The sequence below is a fragment of the Macaca thibetana genome, chromosome 7 (genome assembly GCF_024542745.1).
Source record: "Macaca thibetana thibetana isolate TM-01 chromosome 7, ASM2454274v1, whole genome shotgun sequence".
NCBI classification, from domain to species: domain Eukaryota; kingdom Metazoa; phylum Chordata; class Mammalia; order Primates; family Cercopithecidae; genus Macaca; species Macaca thibetana.
The window spans coordinates 19,453,233-19,474,892 of NC_065584.1; positions in this window are offsets into that span (position 1 = coordinate 19,453,233).

A 21,660-nucleotide genomic window follows, 5' to 3' on the forward strand; every position below is an offset into this window, starting at 1 on the left:
TCGTGACAGGTCTTCCAGTATAAAATGAACAACTCCTTGGATGCTGACATTTCATGCTGTGTTTGGTTTTGCCCTTGCTATGCGTCTGCCAGCCATGGCCTTATTAATATTGAGTAGAGATAAGATGATGACCATTTTTGAGCACCCGTTATCTACCAGTTTACAAACATCCCATTTACCCTTGCAAATGCAACCATAAGTTGACTGTCTTCATTTTACAGATGAAAACTTCGAGGCTCAAAGAGAATAGGAAATTCCAACCCAAGTTAATCAGTTCCAAACCTGAGTATCTCAATAGGCCATGTGGCTGCAGGGGACATATGCTTTAATGACTTTTCCAGTAAATGTGATGCGATTCTTTCTGACTTGTCCTCACCATCTCTCCTCCTCCTTTTGTGAGGGAGGCATGCCATGGTTTCAAAGGTGCATTCCCAACTGTGGGTCAGAGCAAGTGTAAGTGGTCTACAGTTCTTCTGTCTTCATGTCTTTGCACCTGCTATCCCTCTGGAAGTCCTCCTCACTGATGCACCACTTCCCCTATTCCAATACTACCTGACTCATTCAAGTCCTCAGAACTCAGCTGATGAGATATCTCCAGGAAGTCTTTCCTTACTTCTCTCCACCCCCTTGGAGTTGGCTGCTTTCAACACAGCTTGAGCTCCCCTCAGTGATAGTGCTGCTTATGCTGGTTTTAACTGCTAGTTTCCTTGTCTGTTCCGTGCATATTAGAAGTGCCTCAGGGCAGAGATTGTGCCTTTCATTTCCATCCTCAGCACTCTACAGGGTACCTAATGCATTATAGAAACTCAAATTATTGGTGGGGTAATCTTTTTCTTTTTCTGAGACGGAGTTTCACTCTTGTTGCCCAGGCTGTAGTGCAATGGCGCGATCTTGGCTTACTACAACCTCCACCTCCCAGGTTCAAGGGATTCTCCCGCCTCAGCCTCCTGAATAGCTGGGAGTACAGGCATGTGCCATCATGCCTGGCTAACTTTTTTTGTGTTTTTAGTAGAGACAGGGTTTCACCATGTTGGTCAGGCTGGTCTTGAATCTGGTCTTGAATTCCTGACCTCAAGTGACCCATGCAACTTAGTCTCCCAAAGTGCTGGGATTACAGGTGTGAACCACTGCGCCCAGCCTTGGTGGGATAATCTTTTTTTGTTTTTTTTTGAGATGGAGTCTCGCTCTGTCGCCCAGGCTGGAGTGCAGTGGCTGGATCTCAGCTCACTGCAAGCTCCGCCTCCCGGGTTTACGCCATTCTCCTGCCTCAGCCTCCCGAGTAGCTGGGACTACAGGCGCCCGCCACCTGGCCCGGCTAGTTTTTTGTATTTTTTAGTAGATACGGGGTTTCACCGTGTTAGCCAGGATGGTCTCGATCTCCTGACCTCGTGATCCGCCCATCTCGGCCTCCCAAAGTGCTGGGATTACAGGCTTGAGCCACCGCGCCCGGCCGGTGGGATAATCTTATGACCTTATTAATCACACATTTGCATCCTTCAAGGCTGATTAAATTTGTTCCGAAAGTAGAAGTCATTTGGAGCCAAGACTGGCAGTATAAGTAACTTATCCAACTCCTAAGTATCATTTTGGTCAAAACCAAGTTTGCCTGTAAAGTAAGGAGTTTGATTTGTATTTCAGATTTACAGTGAACTCCAATAGTTTAATCACAGTGATAGTTGTTGAAATAACTAGATTCTAAACATGACTACTATGAAGGACAGCTTTCATTTCTATGCATAGATAATGGAATGCTTATTTAAAAACCAATCTTATTACTGTAGATGGAGTTTGAGTGTCTGTATACTTCACAAATATGAGATTATGCTTTGCTCCTGTGCCCAAGGCAGGCATCATTCATCAATCAAATAATTCCTCCTCTACGAATCCAGGCACATTCTTAAAAATCTATTTTAAGGTTATACTCCCTGTTAGCATTCTCAAAATATGGCCTAGTGATCCAAGTAGGACTCTGAGATTCTTTCAGAGGGTCCATGAAGTCAGAATTATTTTCAGAGTAGTAGTAAGGTATTATTTACCTTTTCACTCTCATTTTCTCATGAGGGTACAGTATTTAGAATTAAGTAGCATTAGTCACTTAGAGTAACAGCAGCAAGGTAATCTGATACTTTACTGACCATCAAAAGAATTTCCAAAATAATAGTAAATGGGCCTGTATTTCTTAGAGAACTCAAAAGTACCCAGATATAAAATAATTGTATTTGAAAGGGCTTCTTGTTTATCCTCACAGGAGTGGATCATTACAATGACCATAAAACAATATTTATCTGGCCCTGCCCTAGCAGCTTTGTGGGGCTCCAGCACCTACAGTTTCTCCCCAATTAGTTCTGAGAGTCCCTAGAGGGGTCTCACATGCACTATTTCTTGGCCATTATTCCACAAAGGGATCAACTTTCTAGAAGCCTTTTTGCCACTCCAGGACTGGATTAGATGGCCTTCCAATGATCCCCTGGTAACAGCAGTCACCCAGTTTTTGACATTTGTCATCTTCCCCACAGTGAGAGTTCCTAGAGGGAGCTCTCTTTCTCTTGATTTCATGTAATCTCATGGGCACAGTGCATAGATGTGGCAGGAGCTTGGAAGATAGTCACTGAATACAGAGCAAATCCAAAACTGTGGTGTTGAGCAAAGGGGCTCTGCAGAGAGTGGGAGCAGAAGGGAGCCCAAATTTGGGGTGAGCTAGAGGGGAGGTCGGAGGATGCAGTGTGTAAGAGGAGTCCAGGACAAAGGATAGCAGTCCAGACAAATGGAAAGTATGTTGGGAGATTTCTGAAGACAGAATACCACAATGGCAGCTTTTTACCTGGTCACCTCTACGAACTTGCATCAACCAAAGAAGCCAGAGTGGTGCAAATACTCTTCAAACCAAACTATCCAGTTTTAAAATGCTGTGCACACCTGGCTGTATGGATCTGAAGTGGCATACAGGTCAGCATCCATACATGATCTTCGTGTGAAATATTTCAAATTTTGGATGACTTGTTCTTATAAATTTAAAAAGACATAAGAATCTAAAACTAAAAAAAAATTGTCACACAAGTTATTAGGAAGACACCTGTTTATTAAATGAATTTTAAAGGTCATTATTCATTATTTGGAATCATGCAGGATAAATAAGGATTTTTCCTCACTTGGAATGTGGTAATATTAAAATATTTTCCAATAAAATAATTGATGCTGCTGTCTGTAAAATGCCTATATTGATGGCTCTTTGGAATTGTTTTGCAAATGCTTGAAGCAAAAAGTAACCACAGGACCTCAATGATATACAAATTTATTTTGAAATGAAGAACCCTTTTTAACATTCTAACATCAACAGTCTTAGTTGGAAACGTAAGAAATAGAAATATGCATAATGCCAGCATAATTTATGGCTGCACGTTTCGGTATTTTATATAGAACATTAATCAATGCCTTAAAGAACATTTTGTTCTTCAGTTATTTGATTTCATAGAAAAGTAACAGGCCATTTCATTATTTCCATGAGTGAATATGAACCCCCTAAATTTTTTCCCACTGAATTACTGCTGAGGAAAATAGGAGAAATAGCTAAGGGCAATAGCAACTGGTTAAGATTGTATAATCCATTCATTCATTGAATAAATATTTATGGATCCCTATTATGTATGAGACCTTGGGAAAATGATGGAACAACTAGGTCACGATCACTGCCCTCAAAGTTTTGCGCTTATCCTACCTACATAGTTAGGTAGCTCTGAGCAATGTGCTCTAGGGAGGTAAAAAGCTGGCAGTAAGACCGTCTATGATTGGGTTCAAAAGTACAAGAAATTACCACAAAAGTGATAGGAATTAAGAGAGTGTGAGGATCAGTTTGCATTGTGTCAGTCAAGGCAGGCTTCCTGTAAGACAGGGCATCTTAAAGACAGTATAGGACTTGTTAGGTAGCAGAGAAACCTGAAAGGCTCCAAAGCATAATTCTGCCTTAAATATTCTGATCAATATTTAAGATTGATCTGTTTGTTCAGAGAATACTTCAAATATGTCCTCATTTGAGATTACTTTGTTATAAGTAATTTTCTGTGAAGGGGGGAATGCTTTAAAATGACTAAAACAAATTATGAACTCTAAGCCAAACTTAAAACATAAACAGAAAATTGGTGCTACTGGTCACCAGCTTCAACAGGAATTGTAACTCTTTCTGAAAGCAAGTGTGATTGAATAATACACAGTATATTAACTTTTCTCCCCTCTCCCTTTACTTCCCCCTTTCCTCTTATCTTGCATCAAGCAGATCCCAGATTTTGGCTTCATTTCCTCTAGGGAGAAGCACAATGGTAGGAGTATTCCTGATTGTTTCAAAAGTCAGTCTCACAAGATTTCATTTGACAGGGAGCAGAGTGATTTGGAATGCAGTGATGGAAAAGAGAGATTTCCCTTTCAGGTTGGGGACAGGGCAGAGAGAAGTCTGGAGTCCCACACCAGGGGCCTGTGTGTAGCCCCCTGAAAAGAAAGGACAGCACAGTGGGCTTGAGCATAGAAGACCCAGAGCAGCCCTGCCAGAGGGCGAGTGGCAGTGTGGGTAGGTGCAGGGTCCCAAGATCCCAGTCCAAACCTTCTAAGAAAAAATTCCCCATGCTCCCAGTTGGGTGGGTCTTGAAACTGATGTCATGATGATTTACAGAAAATAAAGTGCTTCACCACTTCTTGGAGATCTAAACCTTTTTTTTCTCCTTCTGACCAAAATGGTTCTTCTTCTTGGTTTGAACCTGAATCATGTTGTTTCTTGGGTGGAAACAGAAGATCATTTTTCTCCCTGATTTGTGTAAAGATTCACATCATAGAAACACTTTGTAATTATGCATTGTGCCATGAAATGGGCAGTCTCTTTTTGAGAAAGGGTTGCGGGGGCAGGGGGGCAGTTTCCTGTAGCTAGAGGCCAGAAGCACCTGCAACTGAGCTCCTGCTTTCCAGCCTCTTTCTGCCTTGGTGGGTGGGTGTGGGAGAGCCAGAGACAAAAGACTCTCAAATGCTGAGCTGAATCTGCCTCCCGTTTTAGGAAAAAGGAAAGGGAATGGGGGCAGAACAGTGGGACTGCTGTGGAGAGAGGGATTCAGCTGGTCCCACAGCCAAACCAGCTTCCAGATCCTGGCTCCAGACCCCTCAGGGCCTGGCTGCCCTCTGGGAAGCTAGACATATATTGAATGCCCACTCTTGGGCAGCTTCAATCGCTCAGCCCTGTGGGAGCTGGGATGCAGGACCAATTTTCTGCCCACACGTGGAAGGGCTGGGACAGGGAGGGGACCCTATGAGACCAGCCTTTCCAAAGGGTCAACTGAGTGCTCTAGACAAAATAACTCATCCATGGCATCTGAGGCATGTGTGAAGCCAGCTTGACCAGAGGACCTTTGAAGAAGACTCAAGGCCAGACACTGAAAACATTTGGCTTCAATTCAGTGCATCTCAAACTAGTGCGAGGGCAAAGGGAGTCAGTTGGCACTAAATTATATGCCAAGCCCCAGCAATATGTCAGATTTTGTACCTCTGCCTAAGAAGCTCCCATCTGTTGAAAGGGAGACAGACAATGTTTTTTTGCAGTTATGGAATAGGGCGACAAACATATAGAAATATCAGTGACTTTATGAAAGCTACAAAGCAGGTCCTCTGCTCATGTATCTCCCTAGTTTATTTGTTGTTTCATTTAGGTTCAGGGGGTACATACGAAGGTTTGTTACATGGATATGCAGTGAACCCTCCATCCAAGTAATGAACACTGTACCCACTAGGTAACTTTTTAGCCCTCATCCCCCTCCCTCCTTCCCCCATTTTGGAGTCCCCAGTGTCTATTATTTCCATCTCTGTGTTCATGTGTACCTATTGTTTAGCTCCCACTTATCAGTGAGAACATGTGGTATTTGATTTTCTGTTTCTGAGTTAGTTCACTTAAGATAATGGCCTCCATCTCCATCCATGTTGTTGCAAAGGACATGATTTCGTTCTTTTTTATGGCTACATAGTATTTCTCAGAGAATATATACCACATTTTCTTTATCTAATTATCTGTTGATAGACACGTAGGTTGATTCCATATCTTTCTATTGTGCATAGTGCTGTGATAAACATATGAGTGCAGGTATCTTTTTGATATAATGATTTTTTTTCTTTGTGTAGACACCCAGTGGTGAGATTCCTGGGTCAAATGGTTGTTTTATTTTTCTTTCTTTGAGATATCTCCATACTGTTTTCCATAGGAGTTGAACTAATTTACATTCACACCAACAGTAAGTGCTCCCTTTCTCTGCTTCCTTGCCAACATCTTTTATTTTATGACTTTTTGATAGTAGCCGTTCTGAGTGGTTGTGAAATGATATCTCATTGTGCTTTTAATTTGCATTTCTCTGATACTTAGTGATGTTGAACACTTTTTAATATATGTGTTGGCCACTTGTATGTCTTCTCATGGGAAGTGTCTACTATGTCACTTTTTTAATGGGTTTTTTTTTCTTGTTCATTTGAGTTCATTATAGATTCTAGATATTAGTCTTTTGTTGGATGCATACTTTGCAAATATGGTCTCCCTTTTTAACCTAAGACTGTCTGCTTACTTTGTTGACTGTTTCTTTTGCTGTGCAGAAATTCTTTAGTTAATTAAGTTCCATTTGTCTACTTTTGTCTTTGTTGCGTTTGTTTTTGAGGTCTTAGTCATAAATTCTTTCTCCAGGACAATGTCCAGAAGAGTTTTTCCTAGGTTTTCTTCTAGGATTTTTATAGTTTTAGGTCTTACATTTAAATCTTTAGTCCATATTGTTACTTTTTGTATATAACAAGAGATGTGGGGTCCAGTCTCATTCTTCTGCACATAGCTATTTAGTTTCCCAGTACCATTTGTGTCCTTTCTTTATTACCTGTTTTTATTGACTTTGCCAAAGATAAAGTTGGTTGTAGGTATGTGGCTTTATTTCTGGGTTCTCTATTCTGTTCCATTTGATCTATATGACTATTTTTGTACCAGTACCGTGCTGTTTTGATTGCTATAGCCTTGTAGTATAGTTTGAAGTGAGGTAATGTGATGGCTTCAGCTCCGTTTCTTTTGCTTAGGATTACTTTGGCTATTTGGGCTCTTTTTTGTTCATATGAACTTTAGGATTGTTTTTTCTAATTCTGTGAAAAATGACATTGTTAATTTGATAGAAATTATGCTGAATCTGTAGATTGCTTTGGGCAGTATGATAGTCACTTTAACGCTATTGATTATTCCAATCCATGCACGTGGGATGTTTTGGATGTTTTTCCATTCGTCTGTGTCATCTACAATTTCTTTCATCAGTTTTATAGTTCTCCTTGTAGAGACCTTCCACATCCTTGGTTAAATGTATTTCTAGGTATTTTATATGTTTTCGTGGCTATTATAAATGGGATTGAGTTCTTGATTTGGTTTTCAGCTTGAGTGTTTTTGGTGTCCAGAAATGCAACTGATTTTCGGATGTTAATTTTGTATCCTAAAACTTTACTGAAATTGTTTATCAAATCTAAGAGTCTTGAAGGAATCTTTAGGGTCTTCTAGGTATAAAATCATGTCATCAGCAAATAGATAATTTGACTCCCTCTTTTCCAAGTTGGATGCTTTTTATTTCTTTCTCTTGCCTGATTTCTCTGGCTAGGACTTCCAATACTATTTTGAATAGGCAGGGTGGGAGTGGACATCCTTATATTGTTCCAGTTCTTAGGGAAAATAATTTCAACTTTTTTTTATTCTTGATGTTGGCTGGGGGTTTGTCATATATGGGCTCTTACTATTTTGAGGTATATTCCTTTGATGTCTATTTTGTTGAGGATTTTTGTTTTCATGAAAGGATACTAGATTTTATCAAAGGCCTTTTCTGTATCTATTGAGATGATCATATGGTTTTTGTTTTTAATTCTGTTTATGTGGTGAATCACATTTATTTATTTGCATATATTGAACCATCTTTGTATCCCTAGAATTATCTTTTGATGTGCTATTGGATTCAGTTTGCTGGTATTTTGTTGTGGAACTTTACGTCTATATTTACCAAAGATATTGGCCTGTAGCTTTCTTTCTCTGTTGTGTCCTTGCCAGAGTTTGGTATCAGGATGATGCTGATTTCATAGAGTGAATTAGGAAAGAATCTCCCCTCCTTGATATTTGGGAATGGTTTCAATAATATTGGTACCAGCATTTCTTTTTACATTTGATAAAATTTGGCTGTGAATCCAGCTTGTCTTGGGCTTTTTTTTTTTTTTTTTTTCTTTAGGAAAATTTTAAATCACAGAGTCAATTTTATTACTCGTATTGGTCTGTTCAGGATTGCTGTTTTTTCCTGATTCATTCTTGGAAGGTTGCATGTCTCCAGGAATTTATTAATTTCTTCTAGATTTTCTAGTTTTTGTGCCTGGAAATGTTCATAGTAGTCTCTGGTGATCTTTTTTTCTTTCTGTGCAATTGTAATGCCATTTTTATTATTTCTGATTCTGTTTATTTAAATCTTCTCTCTTTTTTAACGTGGTTAATCTAGTTAGTGGTCTATCAATTTTGTTTACCCTTTCAAAGAACCAATTTCATTTCATTGATCCTTGGTATAATTGTTTTTTGTCTCAGTGTCATTAAGTTCTGTTCCAATTTTTGTTAGTTCTTTTATTCTGCTAGCTTTGGGTTTATTCTTATTTTTATAGTTTCTTGATGTGTGATGTTACGTTGCTAATTTGAGATCTTTCTTTTTGATGAAGGCATGAAATGCTATAGTCCTCCCTCTTAATACTGCTTTTTCTGTGTCCCAGAGGTTTTGGTATGTTGTGTCTCTATTTTCATTTGTTTCAAAAATATTTTGATTTCTGTCTTAATTTCATTGTTTACTGAAAACTCTTTCAGGAGCAGTTGCTTAGTTCCCAAGTACTTGTGTGATTTTGAGAATTGCTTTTGGTAATGATATCTGATTTTAATCCATTGTGATCTGAGAAGATACTTGATATGATTTCATTTTTTTGAATTTATTGAGACTTGCTTTATGGCTAAGGATATGGTCAATTTTACAGAATGTTTTATATGCAGATAAGAAAAATATATATTCTTCAGTTGCTGGGTAGTATGTTCTGTAGATGTTTATTAGGTCCATTTGATCAAGAGTCCAGCATAAATCCAGAGTTTGTTTGTTTTCTGCCTTGATGATCTATCTAGTACTGTCAGTGGAATGTTGAAGTCCTTCACTACTTTTGCATGGCTGTCTATATCTTTTCTTAGGTCTAGTAGAATTTGTTTTATAAATCTGGGTGCTCCAGTGTTGGGTGTGTATATATTTAAGATAGTTAAGTCTTCTTTTCTAGTTAAATTCTGTTTTATCTAAGAATAGCAATTCCCTATTTTTTGTTTTTCATTTGAGTGATAAAACATTTTTCATCCCTTTACTTTGATACTGTGGGTGTCTTTATACATTAAGTGGGTGTCTCGTAGGCAGCAGATGGTTGGGTCTAATTTTTTAATCCAATTTGCCAACATATATCTTTTTTTTTTTTTTTTTTTTTTTTTTTTTTTTTTTTTTTTTTTTGAGACAGAGTCTTGCTCTGTCGCCAAGGCTGGAGTGCAGTGGCACGATCTCGGCTCACTGCAAGCTCCGCCTCCCAGGTTCACGCCATTCTCCTGCCTCAGCCTCCTGAGTAGCTGGGACTACAGGCGCCCACCACCTCGCCTGGCTAATTTTTTGTATTTTTAGTAGAGACGGGGTTTCACCGTGTTAGCCAGGATGATCTCAGTCTCCCGACCTCGTGATCTGCCTGCTTTGACCTCCCAAACCAATGTGTATCTTTTAAGTGGAATAATTAGGCTGTTTACATCCAATGCTAATATTGACCTGTGAGGTTTGTTCCTTTGTAGTGTTGTTAGCTAGTTCCTTTGTAGTCTCAACTGTATAATTGTTTTACAGGATCTGTGAACTTTGCACTTATGTGTGCTTTTATGGTAGTGAGTATTGTCTTGTCTTTTTGTTTCTGTTTAGAACTAATTTGAGCATTTATTGTAGGCTAGGTCTAGTGGTGATGAATTCCCTTAGCATTTACTTGTCTGGGAAAGACTTTATTTCTCTTTTGTTTATGAAACTCAGTTTATTAGGATATGAAATTTTTGATTGGCATTTTTTTTCTTTAAGAAGTCTAAAGATAGGCCCTCAATGTATTCTGATGTGTAAAACTTCTCCTGAGAAGTCTGCTGTTAGTCTGATGGGATTTTCTTTATAGGTGATTTGACCTTTTTATCTAGCTGCCTTTAAGATTTTTTCTTTAGCATTGACCTTGGATGGTCTGATGTCTGTATGCTTTGGTGATATTCATCTTATATAGTATTTGCAGGTGTTTTCTGAAATTCTTAACTGGATGTCTACCTCTCTAGCAAGATCAGATAAATTTTCTTGAATTATTGCCTCAAATATCTTTTCCAAATTGCTTACTTTTTCTTCTTTTCCTGTCTCAAAAATGCCTATAAGTCATAGGTTTGGTCACTTTTACATAATTCCATATTTCTTGAAGGCTTTGTTCATTAATATATATACATATATATATTTTTTTCTTTATCTGACTGGGTTAATTAAAAGGACTGGTCTTCAAGCTCTGAAATTCTTCTGCTTGATCTAGCCTATTGTTAAAGCTTTCAACTGTATTTTGAAATTACTTTAGCTAATTTTTTATTTCCAGAAATTTTGTTTGTTTTTAGATATAACCACCTCAGTCGGGTATGGTGGCTAATGCCTATAATCCCAGCACTTTGGGGGGCCAAGGCAGGCGGATCAGTTGAGTTTAGGAGTTCGAGACCAGACTGGCCAACATGGTGCAACTCTGTCTCTACTAAACCTACAAAAACTAGTCAGGCATAGTGGCAAGCACCTGTAATCCTAGCTACTGGGGAGGCTGAGACAGGAGAATTGCTTGAATCCAGGAGGCAGAGGTTGCATTGAGCTGAGATCGTGCCACTGCACTCCATCCTGGATGACAGAGCAAGACCCTGTCTCAAATATAAATATATATATGAATATATATGTTGAATTGTTTTTCTGATTTCTTTATGTTTGCTTTCAACTTTCTCTTGGATCTTATTGATCTCATTGAACTCTTCCTTACAGTCCATATGTTGAGTCCTCTATCTGTCATTTCAGAATTTTCATGTTGGTAAGGATCCATTGCTAGAAAGCTAGTGTGATCCTTTGTGTCAGAACTGTCTTTTTGTACTGCTAGAGTTCTTGCGGTGATGCCTTCTCAACTAAAGAAACTGTGGCTTCTTACGTTTGAATTTGCTATTGTTTGGCTAAGACATTTTTTAAAATTTATTTTTCCCTGGAAGGTATGACTGAGTTGTATATTGTGTATGACTGTTTGGTTTCATTTCTGGGTGCTTTCAGGGGACCAAGTCTCTGTATGGGTTCCTTGGTTATGGATAGCTTTTATGCGGTGGTTTTTTCAAATGCTGCTTGTTGGAGTGAGGTGTTGGGTCTATAACACACTCTATTGATGCATGTTGACACATTGTCTTCTGCAGGACTGGGAGTGTGGAGGTCTTAGGAAGCTTGTCTCCTGTGCTAGCGCTGTGCCCTTCTGGAAGGCTTTTTATTTGGTGGTGCAGTTTGGTCTCCAAGCCAGTAGGTGGCACTAAAGAGTAAGAGCTGGCTAGCCCTTGGGTAGCCTGGTGGAGAGTGGAGGAATCTGCCCTTACCGGCAGTGCAGTTGGGGTGAGGGGGTGGGGATGTTGTGTTGGGATATGTTGAGGTCTTGGGGCTAGGGGCAGGAGTAGGGGGCCGCACCAGCTCCTTGCCCTGGACAGGCAAGAACACAATCTGTTTCCCTATCATGCCTCTGTCACAGGGCTCAAGACCTTCCGTTTGTGTAGACATTATCCTTTAGCTTCTGGCTACAGTGTGAGTGAGGTCTGCAGTAATGCTCCTCTGGTGGCTACCACCGAAATGGGCTTGGGACAGAGCCTCTTCCCCCAGTCTAAGGCAGACAGCTCTGCAGCTTGTCTGCCATCCATTTTCGGGATGCTGCCACTCTGTATAGGAAGAAAGAGATAGGTCCCGCCCTTCATGCAAGCCTGGGTATCATGGGCTCACTTTTAACAGGGGTACAGTTGCTGCAAAGAGCCCTGGAAAGGCTCTCTCTAAGTGCACTCACGCCAGTCCCCATCAGGGAAAGCCTCTGCTGTGACTGCAACGGTGGACGGGGGAGCGGAAGATGACTGCCTCTCCATGTTTATCCCTGGTCCCTGGTGCTGCCCCCTTTAGCAACTGGCATCACACCAGTGTGTTCTTGTGTTTGTTTGTTTTTTACCAAGGAGATCTTGTACTTTCCCTTCCCCTCTCCTCCCTGGTTTATTGTGTTATAACATGTAGAGAACTGGCTATCCTTGCAGCAAGACAGCATGATGTGACTCCCATTAAATAAAAACAATGCTTGCTGCTTACAGTGATAGGGGATTCTGGCCACTTCTATACTTTAAGCCCAGGCTTCTGGGTCTTTTCTGACAAAGAGACCCATAGATGTCCCAAAAGTGATTAGAACAAAGTAAGAGGAGGCCTCTTAAAAAGATTTTTTAAAAAAATCAAGAGATTAGAATTTTCTGGGTTAGAATCCCCCAAAGATACTGTATATGAAGCCCTTGCCTCTGTGTTAGGTACACACACACACACACACACACACACACACACACACACACACACGATTAATGACTCTATTCTTAAATATTTAACTATTTATTATTCACTACTAAAGAGTAAACATTTGATTACTTCTAGTATTATTAGTTTTATTCTCTGCTGTTATCTATACAGAAAAGTATAAAGGATCTGGTGGAAAAGCCTCACAACTCATTGTTTGGCCGCTGAAGGCAAATCTGCTTCCTCTAAGAGTACATATCCCTTTTCAACTGGCTTTCTTTTCTTTTTTAACTTGTTTATTTTTATTTCAAAGAGAAACTGAAGAGCCTTTCAACAGTTGCTGTCCCATCGAGGAGTTTAAGCTTGCCAGTCTGTCATGTGCATCAGAACCAAAATGCAATTACTCTTTGCTGTGTGTGTGTGTGTGTGTGTTTGTGTGTGTGTGTGTGTGTGTGTATGTGTGTGGCATCCTAGGTACCAGACAACTTCAGTGATTTGCTCAAGGTCACACCCACCAGCAGTGGGTGATGGGGCTGGGATGTAAAATTAAGACATGTTTAACTCCAGATCTCACATTCTTCTCGTTCTTCTTATTGACACTTTGCTGCCATGAAGCCTCTAATCTACTCTGAAAACCACATGGAATAGAAGGAATCGGGGCTCCAGGAGGTACCACCCACTTCTCTGCACCACATGGGGCTAGGTCATCTTATCTCTTCCCCAAGTCACTTGACTTGGATGAGTTTTCTGTGGCCAGACTACTGACTCCAGAGGTTAGGAGTTCTTCTTCCCACGGGTAGAAAATGAGCAGCAAACAACGTGGGTGCTATGTGCCAATGGAGACTTACTCCCAAGCTCTCCTTTTGCTGGATCTTGGCTAGAGCATGCAAATAAGAGTCAGGTTCAAGGAAATGGGATGCATGGTAATGATTCATACCTGAACACAAACAGCACTCCCCCCTCCCTCCCGTTGGGTCCACTTTAGGTGAGGAAGCGCATCAGCTCTCAGGTTAAGATCTGGCTATAATACTACAGTGGTGCCAGGGAAAGTCAGAAAATTCCCAGCTAACATGCCAGGAAGCCCAGGATAGGCAGTGTGACTTGCCCAAGGTCGCAAAGGGACACGGCGAGGTAACGTCTTTACTTTCCTCTTATTCTGTCTCCCTCTTATTCCCTAAGACCCATCGTTTTAGAAGCAGCAAAGGGCAAAGGTCTGGTAGAGGGAAGTGGGTGGACTTACCCTTTATGTTGACATTTAGAATACCATTCACACTGGACCTCCTAACCACACCAGACCTCCCAACCCTGATGCTTTTTCTTCACTATATGTGGCTCCCAGAGAGAGAAAATGGAGGTGACAGGTTCCTTCTCCACCTCTCCCTCCTTCTTTTTCTCTTTCCTTGCATATTCCTGAGCTCTGTGATTAATCTCCAGCATGCGAAATAACTGACCTTTAGCCAGAGGCTCCTCTTGCAGGTTGAGAGGGTTTGGCTGCAGGTGGTACTGTTGTAGCTATCATCTTCATCTGTTTCATAAAGATCCTTTTAAGTTTTGCATGATTCTATTCAAAAACACCTCTTGGCATTTAGAGATCATTTCACATTGAGAGAGGCCACTTCTCTCTGGTCTTGGGAGGCCAGGAAGACTGGCCTGGGGCAGGTTTGGGAGCTGGGAGTATTAACGGTATTTGTGTGCACTTTGGGATTCAGTCTCTCTATGCCTTGTGAATGTTTACAGTTTTTCTTTCCTTTTTTTCCCCCCAAAAGGTCCATCCCATGAGTCTTGCAGGGTATAGGAGGCGTGGGTAGTGATGGTGCAGAAATGGGCTTCACGTGTGATGGGCCTTGAGCAGTGTGCCCTTCTTTAGCAGGGACGTGACAGGCAGTGGCATCAGATCCCATTTTCCGGCCTTGTGCAGAATTTGTGCCGCTGCCCTGCCAAGCCAGGCAAAGGACTCGAAGGCCCTATTTCCTGGGTCCACGTGAGTCAGGAAAACCTTCCTTTGTCAGCCACTGGATAATTACAATAAAAGGGGTCTTGATCCCTTCACTGCTGTCAAACAGCAGGTTCCTCCTTGCCCTCACAGTTGGCCGGGTCACTCCACTGAGAGCCCTGCATCACCAGGGGCAGGCCTCTGCTGTCCTGCTCTCCCAACCGCCCCCGTTCAGGATGTTTTTCTGAGTCCCGAATCACCATTCCTGTTTACTTCCAAACTCCCCCCTCAGGAACCAGCCATCTTCATCCAGTTTGTCTGAATGCGATGAAACAATATACGGAAACCATCCACTTTGCTGTGGCTTACAATCGTGGGAACAGCCACAAAATAATATTTCTCTGGTACTGCCCCCTGCTGCTCTGTGGGGCTCCAGCCCTCCCCCGTGTTCTCTCAAATAGTCCCAAGAGTCCCCTGACAGTGACTCTTTCATGAATTACTCATTGTTTTCCTCTTTTGCTGCTCATCTGGGTGAGGGTTCCAAGCTGCTGCCAATCTTCAAACTGACAGGTAGGCCATGGAAGATGCCAGAAGGTCCTGTGGCTGAAGATTAGCTACAGACACCTAGCTAAGGTCCAGGGAGGTGTTTGTGCCAAAGGCATTTAAAGCATCACTATCAAGCCTGCTGCTGCTGCTGTTCACACTGCCTTGAGTCGCCAGGGAGATGTCACATATTTTCTGTGTGTGTGTCAGTAAGACTCAGGAGTGGCTATTTCTAGTCATTTACATTTTGGTGACTGTCTGTATAACTCAGATTTTCACTTTTGTTTTCATAGGTCGGACTTTGGAAGAACCAAGGAGAGGAGAAGCCTCAAGCCCTCTGTAGTGAAGAGCCAGGAGAAGGGACATGCAGGGGCTCAGAGTCTTTCTGGTCTCCACTGGGGAGGGAAGAAATGGGGAATAAGATAATTGGGTCCAAATCACAGTCCCCACAAAAAACTCACTGCAGGTTATCAAATTTGAACTCAAAGACTTAGACCTGCCAATATAGGGACAGAGAATGTTGAGGTCACTTAGCCTAACCTTCCACACAAAGCCCTGATCGCATCTGTAGCAATCCAGATGGATATTTCTCTAGCTGCTGTTTGCACATTTCCAACCTGAGTGAAAAAGGTCTGGAATGGAATTCCATATTCCTGCTGTGGCACCCCTACACTTGCAAGCCAGGTTCTTCTTGGTTTACGTAAAATAGAAAGCATTGTCTCCCACCACACACTTTGGGGCCCCAGGAATGTATTTTGGGAAAGTCTTTACCTCCTAATCCCTGCTAGCTAACACATGGCCATCTCTGGGAGTTGAAACTTTCTGGTAGTTACCATTGCCAGGCTTCCAGCTTTATCAGCTGCTGAGTGCACGGAGGCTGGCACGCCACTGAACTGACAGAGGGGAATAAAAGAGAAATGAGGTTACGAGGATAAAAGGCACAAAATATGCACCTGCCAAGAGGTTGGATGGAGGCAGCAACAGTCAGGGTGGTTTCAAACTTAGTGTTCAATCTTCTAAAGGACATTTGGGTTTCAACCGAAGGGGGAATGTGGACATTTCATTTATTTACCCCTTCACCCAACACGTATTTACTGAATGCCTACTGTATGCTGGGCGTGTTTCTCCATGGTGGAGATTCAGAGAGAGAGGTAAGACATTGTTTCTCACCAAAGGACCTCACTATCTAGTGAGGGTAAAACCATGAAGCCGATCAATGTTACAGGATGTGGCCAGTGCCATGAGAGAGGGATGCCAAGTGTTGGGGTAGAGTCACACACCGATGAAGGAGGCAGGAGCCATGGCAGGCTTCAGAAAGAGGCCTTGCAGCAGCTGGCTTAGGGGTCTGGGTAGGTGAGGGTTTCAGGCACAGTGGAACCATCAGCAAAAGCACAGAGATGCAGCAGTGAACTATGAGCCATGGGGTGCTGTTATGATGGAAAGACCAAGATGAGGGTGTGAGGGTAGCCAGGCCCATCGCCACTCAAATACCATGTTGAGGAACTTGGACTTTATCCTGCAGGCCATGAGGCAGCACTGAAGTTTCGTGAGGAAGGGTGAGGCCAAAGAGGGGAGTCCCACGAAAACTTGGTCTAGGACCACAAACCCAGAGCCACATCGTGACTGTATAAAGAGCTTCCAGTCCTGTCAGGGAGGAAAGCAAGAGTTCATACACACGATTGGGTGCAGGAGACTTCTTTGCCCAGCTAGAAAACAGCTTCTCAGAGATGCAAACCTAGTTATTTTGAACTTTGACTCAGTGGCTTGTGTTTCTCAGAAACAAATTCTACAAAGTTTTCTGGGTTTTTTTTTTTCAGCTGTGGATTTGAGACAGGAGCTGCTAGCACATTTCAGTTCTCATTTCATCAGCAACTATGTACATGCTCATCAGTTACTGTCTACAAGCCCTTTCTTCTTTCCTCCCTTTCTCTCTTTCCTCTCCTTACCCCTCCTTCTCTCCCTTCCTTTCATATTGATTGACTGCCCATTCATCAATGTGAGCAAAAACTCGTTAGTAATTCTTTCCACCAAGGGAACCCCTGACCTTTTAGAGGTTTCTCTATGTCATTCCTACTTAGGCAAGGCCAAACAGACTGGGCTCCTTCATAAGAACAGAAGTGAATGGGATGAAGAGTGAAAATATGCCCGAGGGTGGGAGCTAGTCCTCCTCTTTATAGAGTTTGGTCGTGAGGAGCTGTCGTGTGGGAAAAATGTGGGACATTTCTATGGTGTAGACCATCAATCAAGTAGGTAACCAGGAGGTAGATGTCGAATCTTGACTCTTCTCCCGACACAGTGTCCACTGCCATTGATTGACAGAGTGGTCTTCCAAAGAAAACATCAATTTGGTTAACAATCGCGGAGAGGCCCCCATGCTGGAACAGTAAGGTTGCTTCTCAATGTCAGCCTTTCATTTTGCCTCGCTTTGGCCTCCAAATTGCAGCTTTATTCTTTTCTCTTCTGTCAGGTGCATGCATGGGGTTTAGGTGTGTCAGAGGTATTTGCCTGCCACGGGAGATCCTGGAAGGCAGAGTCCCATAATGTTATAATGTTAGCTGAAAAGAACCTTAGAGATGAGCTTTGCAGTCACTCAACAATTTTTTTTAAGAAAATATTTGTTTGCTAAGCTGTGTGTTAACTTCTGGCTCTGGCCCTCAGGTGAACAAAGAATAAGGCACAGTGTTCTGTGTGTCCAGCCCCAGGTCTGCCCAGTTTGGGACTATTGAGAACACTGACAAAGAATATAGCTTTGAATATAAAAAACAACAGTTACTCTTCTGAGAAAGAAAACTCGTATTTATTGAGTGTCTATAGGTGCCAGCAAGTATGAAGCACTTGGCATATATTAGCTTGGTTTATACTCATAACCATTCTGTGAGGTAAGGATGATTATTCTTATTGTATGGAAGAGAAAATACATGCCAAACAAGGGAATTTTCCCACAGTTACAAAGCCAGTAAGTGCCAAAGTCATGATTCAAACTCAAACCAGCTCTTTCCAAAGTCAACGCCCCTGAGGCACGAGAGAAATACATTAGGATCCTAGAGAGAAGAAAAATGCCAAGGTGGAGAGAAGGACAATTGGGAAGTCTCACAAACTTCCGAATATGAATATGAGTAGAAGGAAAAAAGGACCATCACAAAATAGAATAAGCACAAAATATCTTATTTTCCTATACCCAACCTCCTCCCCCCCTTTTTTTTATTAGGACTCATAAAATTCAGTAGTTATCTGGCTCAGTAGTATTTCTCTTCTAAACGATGTGTTTAAAAATATGCATGTTAAATTTCATTTCTGGTCTTTACAAGACCAGAAACACGTGAGACCTCTTCACCATTAGGCTGAGCCCATTGCATTTTTCAGAGATTCCACAAAAATTTCTGAGCATTTCAGCTATTTACAGTGATGAGGGAATTTTGTGCACTCCACATTGCTTTCTAGTACTAGTGCCATAGACATTTAGCACTCACTACAGCAACTCCCTGGGAGATACTTTTCTGAAGGTTAATCTTGATCACAGACTTTCACTCACATCACTCACTGACTTTTGAAATGAAAAATCCCAGCCATTTCTATATTTTTTTGATTCTCACGGTAGGTTTGGGATGGGAGATGGAACAAGAACTCCAGAAAATTATTTACTTGGCTTTTTCTCTAAACTACTATGATTTTCTATCAGCCAGGAGAGAGCAATCTCTTCTTTTGCTTAGCTTTGGAAATAGACGAGCAAAAAATACATTGGATGGCTCAGGGATAGTTGGTGGGTATATGGTGGAGTGGGGTGTGTGTGTGTGTGTGCGCACGCACGCATGTGTGTATACTGAGGTTGGGCTGAAGGCATTTTTCCTCAGGGAATGACCACTGAAAACCACCTCTCCTGCAAGGTTAACTTCTTATAGGAGAATTAAAAACCAAGAAATTAGGTACTCGCTTTAACTATTATAATGAGAAATGAGAAATGATTCTGACCAATAATATCAAAAATCGCAATATTAGTTCAATTTCTTAAAGCTTACTTCTCAACTTAGATTCTGTTAGCTATTCAACAAACACTTCTGCCATGCAAGAACAGTTCAAAAAATATTTAACTGAGGCACACTATATTGTTCTACTGTTTTTCTCCTTGCCTAATGGTTGCTTCCAACTAGACCTGAAAATTTGGGGTGATATACAGGGCAAGAACTGTAATTCCTGTATCCCCTCAGGCTCTGCTCACCCACCCACAAGTTGCCTAAAAAACTCTACATTTTTGCCAACTCTTCAAATCACTTTTCTCTCAAGCTTGTATTAGAGAATAGGTTACCTGTTCCCCTGAAATCCTATTCATCTCCCACTTGATTATGGGCAACTTAATTTATTGTAATGCCCCAGTGAACCCTGGCCAATAGTAGGCAGTCAATGAATATCGACAGAAGAAAGGAAGGGTGGATGGGAAGGAAAGGAGGAATGGCAGGAGGGAGGGAAGGGAAAACCCGTGGCCCCAAGTCATTATGAAATTCACACTAAAGGATGGAGCAAACCCCATAAGAATCACTTGTGAAGGAAAAGAAAATGATGAGAGAGTTGGAAAAATTAGATCTTAACCCTGAGATTCAACAGGCAGAAGCTAGTTCTGTGTCTCTGAGTGGGATTCAAATGCAATGTTAAGAGGAATGGCCCAAAGGGCAGTTTAACTGAATGGAACTTTGGCAAAGGCAAGGTGCCACAGCAACCCCCAAATGTTGGGAGGGAGTCTTTGGGAAACTTTGATCACACTCAAACTCCAAGTGAATGTGACTCTTCTACAGTCACTACTCATTTTTCCTGTTCATCTCCCACTTGATTATGGGCAACATAATTTATCGTAGTGCCCCAGTGGACACTGACAAATAGTAGGCAGTCAATGAATATGGACAGAAGAAAGGAAGGGAGGATGGGAAGGAAAGGAGAGAGGGAAGGGATAGAGGGAGAGAGGAGCTTAGCATGATGAAAGCATGTGTACAGAAATAAATGAAACAAAAATAAAATGAACAGCATGACCTGGCTCAAGAGACAGCAGAAATGCCCAGAAAATTGTGTGGAATCTGAAGAATGCAATGGGCTCAGCTCAATGGTGAAGAGGTCTCCTATGTCCCTTGTGGCCAAGACAAACCAGGCAAACCTGAGGCTGGACACACAGAAGAGATATTTTTCTCCTCTCTTTCTTGCATCTTCAAACTTTCTAACTTCCTCTTGTATGAAGGCACCTAGACTAGAATTAGTGAGTTTCCTTTTGTGACTTCGAAGTTGTGGGAAGGTAGAATCAGTCAGGAAATGAGGTGTCAGTAGGTTCTTTAGCAAACTAAACCAGTAGATGGCTAAAAAGGACTTGGTTACTTTGGGTCCATTTTGTCTATCCATGGGATACGACCATGAGCGTGGGGAAGAACTCTCTACCTGAGCATGTGGACTGAAAAGAGTAGAACCTTGGGGAATCCTGAAGCAAGGGGGGAAACCAGCAAAACAGAGGAAGTTAACTTAGGAGGGTTAAGGGAAGAAGAATGAAAGACTGACGTTGCAGAAGCCGAAGGCCAGGGCTAAGAACAGGGTAAGGGACTTTTGAGAAAGGAGTAGTAGAGCATTCACATTAGATAAGTTCTGAAAGGTGTCCACTGAGCCTGGGTTTGTTATCTAGAAAGTGACCTACTGTAAACTTTGCCAGAAAATTTTCAGTGGTGAAGAAGTGAGACCCTTGGCTCCCAGTGAAGGGAGCAAGCCCAGTTAGTAGGTTTCTTTAACAAGCTTGGCCACGAAGATGGAGCAGTTGCTAGAGAAGATGGAAGGTCAAGGGAGACCTTTGCTTTCTCCACAACTGTGGCAGGCTCTGGGGCACGTTCATAAGCTGCACAAAGAGAACCTGATGAGACAGGGTGAGGATGCAGAACGGAAAGGAAACACTGGGCAGGAAACAGGGTCTTGGGCCAAGAAGAGGAGAGAGGGGGACATTTGCAGAGCATTGGTAGTGGGATTGCCTTGAACTTGAGTTTGAGTGTAAACAAATTCACCAGAGGAGATGGAGAGGAGACAGACACAGAATTAGATCCATTTATAGGCTTAGGGAACCTTGCACGGCCCTTTTGAAGGCTTTGTTTTCCCCGGTGGGGTGGAAGGCAAGGCCAACTTCCTGAGGCAGGAAGTGGGGATGGGATGGGGATTTGGTAAGACTGGTAACTGTTTGGCATAGCTGTGGTGGGATATGGGTGAGGGTTATTATGGGATGCTGTGATCCCCAGAGAGGCTGGACGACCTGTGTATGACTTTCTCAAGCAGTGTTCAGCAGCCCAGGGGTAGGAGCATTGGAGAGGGAGAAGGTTTGGACCTGTCCAATATCGGTAATAGGGCTGGTGGGCCTGAAATAGAAGGGGCCAGGTAATTGAGGATCTCACCAAGAATGGAAAAGGGTCTCATTACGGTTCCTTCTGAAATAAAAAGGGAAGCCACAAAAAGGGAGATTGGCTGGGAAGTATGGAGGGAAGTACAGGATCAAAGAGCCTGAAGAGCTGTTGTAAGATGAGGAAAGAAGTAAGAGTTCTTCTTACT